General features: G+C 40.1%; 1 pseudogene; it reads right to left on the bottom strand.

Annotated features, from left to right (window-relative positions):
* Nucleotides 1-3,168: 3,168 nt before the first annotated feature.
* LOC102864742 lies at nt 3,169-4,543 on the bottom strand (annotated as a pseudogene).
* Nucleotides 4,544-5,044: the final 501 nt, after the last annotated feature.

A 5,044-nucleotide genomic window follows, 5' to 3' on the forward strand; every position in this document is an offset into this window, starting at 1 on the left:
GGAAGACTCTCTATGAGGTGGACTGATTCAGTGAGTGGAGTAATTGGGATGGGTATGTCAGAGACAGTGCGATTGGAACAGGATAGAGCAGGGTTTAGGGCTGTTGTACATAGGGTCGCTATGAGTGGCAAGCGACTCGACAGCACATAACAACAACAACAACAGTGGTTGACCGTTAAGTCTTCTTTAATTTCAGTAGGCAAAGTTGAGCCATCTGCATATCATAGGTTGGTAATGAGTTTCTCTTTAATCTTGATATCTTGTTTTAAGATTTAGGTGGTTTTTCACCATTCTCTCTCAAATGTCTCTACAATAATGGCAAAATATTTCTACTAAAACAGAAATCATGAAGCAGAGAAAAGGACAATAGGAGAAGGAAAAAGTCAACACAATTTTGAGTTGTGTAGATGGCTGAACTCAGTATAGCTGAACTCTAAGCTTGCTAGGAAAGAACTTTACCTATAAAACCTACAATGGGTAAAGGATTGGAGATTATGGGATATGATGAGTGTGACCACCTGTTCTAGTTTGCCCTAAAATGATGGGCTTTGTGGGATTCAATATCTTTACAATGTGCATCAGAGTAGAATGGTGCTCTTACTGAATTTTCAAGGCTGGTTATTTGCAAATAGATAGATTTCTGGGCCTTTCCTCTAAGATGCTCTTGGGCCTTTCAGTTAGCAATCATGCATATTAACCACTGGCATCACTCAAGAGCTTTTGTGAGACACAGTAGGACATAAATGTTCAAACCAGGACAATCCAGGACAGCAGGTCACACTAGATGTGTGGCGAGGACAGGATGACAAGAGCACTGACTGAAGCTCATCTCGTTTAAGTACTCAGGTTCTAACTGAGAGGTCAGCAGTTTGAACCGACCAATCACTCTATGGGTGGATGACACTACAGTTTGCTAACATAAAGATTACGGCATTACAAACCTTATAGGGAAGTTCTATCCTGTCCTGGAGGGTTTCTGTGAGGAGGGATTAACTCTGCAGAAACAGAATTCAATTTGGTTGAAAGAACAAGTCTCACACCTCTCTCTGTCTCTGTGTAGTCAAGAAATACTTCCCCCATGTATAAATTAAATTTAAAACATAAAAAATCATTAAACATTTCTGACTTTAACACTCCCTATATGTGGATATCAATTTATTTTTAAAAAGGCCTCTACATTAGCAACAAAATGTGAAAAACCCTTCAAAATGCTCCTAATGGATTTACATAAATTATATAAAAGCTTCCCCTGAAATAACCTCAACACTTTTCACAAATATAAAGCTGAATGCTCAAGCGTGAACTAGAGTCAAGAATTTCAGATCTGGAGTGCTCCACCTGAAATCTGTAGAATCAAAATATTCAGGGAAGAGCCAGGAAACTGGAATTATTAAGGTTGGCCCTATTATTCTGATCTGTCAGGTTAGAAATCGATTGTATTAAATATCTCAAGGAAGCCAAAGTTGGCAAGTGTTGTCAAGGTCTCAGGGCTGAATGTAAGAGGAGACTGAGGAACCTGACATTTAGACCGAGATCTCAGGGGGTGTAAAAGGAGGGCACAGAGAGCTCTACCAGCCAAGAGAAGAATTTAAATGAGATACTTAAAATATTTTACTGAATTAAGAAAGACATAAAGAGAAACTGAGGAACACAAATAATAAGATGAAAGAAATGTAAAATAAATAGCAAAATACTACACTGAAGACATTGATCATTACAATTTATGAAAATGGGTCCAAACCGCAATCTAAATGGCAATTACAGGCAAGAATTTTTCAGGCTAGGCAAGAAAATGAGAGTGAATAACAGACATGCTAACCACCAAGGTTACATTTAAAATGCAAAAAGTGTAGATAAAAAAATGAAAAGTATATGAACTATGTCAGCAAGTGAGGAAGACCCTCAATGAGATGGATTGCCACAGATAGCACAGCAATGAACTCAAGTGTGTCAATGATGGTGATAACACAGGATAGGAGGGATTCAGATCTGTCATTCACAGGGTCACTATGAACCATACTTTACTTGACAACACCTAACAACAATGAAAACAAGGCTTCTTAACCCTCTCTGTCTAGAAGAGAGAATACTTGAGGAATCATTCCAGATGGAATAGAAAAAAATCTTGGGTTTCCCCCCCCAAGCTTGCAGAGGGGTTTTTCTCCGCTTATTTAATAGATGAAGATTAAACTCCTACTTCTTACACAAAAAGAGTTTATTAAGAAGACTGAATACACTCACAAATCCAATGTGTGATGAAATGAAAAGTGGCATGTATATTTCATAGCCTAATTAAAGCTAAAGGTTAAATCATATCTACAGGAATCAAAATTTGATCTTATGTCTATCCCCCGTGAATTTAAAAACCATCTGAGGAATATGTTTGAGGCCTTAAAAACTAATGAACAAAAACCAGACAAGCTGTGGAAAGATACCAAGAATATCGTTCATGAAGAATGCAAAAGGTCCTTACAAAGAAAGAAGAAGAAAAGACCAAAATGGATGTCAGAAGAGACTGCACTAGAGTGCTAAAAAGGCAAAGCGGGGGGGGGGGGGCGGGGGAGGAATCAAGAAGTCAGGGAGCTGAATAGAAGATTTCAAAGGGCTGTTTGGGAAGACACGGCAAAGTATTATAATGAAATGCGCAAGGATATGGAGTCAGAGAATCAAAAGGGCATAACTTAAAGGATTTCTTTTTTTTTTTTTTTAGGTTCACTAAATTTATTTTAAACATCATAAAATGTTTCTTACAAAAGAGCACTATATTGTGCACACTGCTCTGAATCAAGTGCCAGGGACATGTGAACTATTGTTACTGTTACACTCCTCCCTGCCCCAACCCTCCCCAATCTTACAGTGACCACAAAAGCAAGGTTTTCACAATAATTACGTGGGGGTTTTTTTCTTGAAAAAAAAAAGCCACCAATAATGAACAAAAATAGAATTCACTCACTCTACTGATGTTTCAAAATTTCAATGTTAGTTTTTGCACACCCTTCCCCCCACCCTGTTTGTAAAGAACTAAAACATTACATCTGGTGAACAGCAGAGAGTTCACGACACCTCAAATGCAGAGCGCCTATGAAGCAGAGGAATATAGGCTTTTTAAACAGCAGCAGGTTTAAAAAAAAAAAATAGACGCAGAACTCCTTCAGTTCTTCACTAGTCTTAGAATAACTTTCCAGAATACTGTTTCACACTGTTCTGCAGCAAATACTGTGTGTTCTGTATCCAGTCCTGTGTTCCTTTTATGGTAATGATACGATCTTCAGACCCTTCCAAAGGCTCATTAATTCTGACTGAAGCTCCAGATTCATGACGGGTCTGCTTAATCCCCTGACCACCTTTGCCAGATCCAGCCAAATCTTTGGGACTAGTTACTTGTGTAGTAATAATAGGTCCACCAAGATCACCGTATGAGCCTTAACCTCCTGAACAGAAATAATCATATCCAGAGCCATCGTTTGGTTCATAAGCCATCTGCCATTCTGATGGGCTCCATATATCTATTGCAGAATCCCAAGTTTCATCAGCACTGAAACCAACCATGCCATCATAACGATCTCCAGGTCTCCCTCTTCTGTCAAACCATTAAATCTCCTCCTCTAGACAGTGGTGGGTGTGGGGGGAAGAGGGAGATTCAGGGCTCTGCTACCACCCTGGCTACCTCATCAAGGAGGCAGTGGTGGTGGTACTCGATGAGGGTTCATGTCATCACAGTCTCTTCTAGATGGAGTCATGGGATGCCCACCCCAACCAGGAGGCATTCTGTCAAAACCACCTCTTCCTCTCATTGAAAATTCCACAGGTCACCCATGGCAGTCATCAAACATCATCGTAAAACCACTATAATCATAGGTTTCATCGTAGAAACTAGGATCGTCAGGCTGTGCACAATCTTTGATGGGAGACTCAGATATAAGATCAAGGATGATCTTTATGCATTCCACAACACTACCAGGCTTTCCTCCAATAAGTACAAGTTGGTCAGTAGAATGAGGACAGCATTCCTCAAACAGCTTGACTGTTGTCTGAGCGTTCCCTCAAAGTTCTTTTGTTTTAGCATCTTTGACCCTAATAATTCCTCCTGTCAGACTCTGATGAATCAACAGTCTCAACTCACAGTCAAAAACACTTCCTATAGTGTTGGTAATTTAAGCATTCCACAGCATCAGATTCAAGCAGGAGCTGACTAGTTAGAGTGGGTGATGGCAACTACAGGCCCTCTTCTAAGGTAGGGATGATTTTCTTCAGAATCTCTCCAATTGTTTCAAAATCAGCACAGGTACTCAACATGCACTCAGGGCCACTGCTGTCTGGCACTGTAGTCTGTACAAAGAGCCTTAATATTCTTGTCTCCTTTGCCAATCACTGCCCCAGCATTCTTGCTTTGAAGCAGAATATAAAGCTCAACTATCTCATCAGTGTTTCTTGATGTTTTACATGCTTGCTCCTCTTCCTTATCTTCTTCTGCAGGGCATTTACCAAATTCACCATTTGTTTCCATATTAGGGAAGGTTACCTCTGGCTGTTCAGTTTCCATTTTCTTGTGCTAAGCAGACACACCAATCAGCAAAGGAGCAGAACACCTGCTAATGCTGAGATGGGTGAGCCAGGAAGAAAAGGGTAGTGGCGTCTGCAGTGCTTTGCCAGGCACATCCTCCTCCCTTCTCACCCATACACTCCACTAGCTCACTCAGCATTTCTAAAGCTGAAAGAACTAAAGAATAAATTCAAGCTGTGAGATGCAATGCTTAAGGATACTATGGGCAGAATATTGAATGATTCAGGAAGCATTAAAAGAAGATGGAAGGAGTTTACAGAGTCATTGTACCAAAAAGAAGTAATTGACACAGAAGAATTTCATGAAACAATATATGATTAAGAAGCAATGGTGATGAAGGAGGAAGTGCAGGCTGCTCTGAAGGACTTGGCAAAAAAGAAAGCCCTATGATTGATGGGATACCAAGTGACATATTTCAACAAACAGATGCTGCCCTGGATATGTTCGCCAAATTATGCCAAGATCTCTGGAGGACAAATA

The sequence above is a fragment of the Elephantulus edwardii genome, unplaced genomic scaffold, assembly GCF_000299155.1.
Source record: "Elephantulus edwardii isolate Elephantulus edwardi_28Jun2011 unplaced genomic scaffold, EleEdw1.0 scaffold00099, whole genome shotgun sequence".
Taxonomy (NCBI): domain Eukaryota; kingdom Metazoa; phylum Chordata; class Mammalia; order Macroscelidea; family Macroscelididae; genus Elephantulus; species Elephantulus edwardii.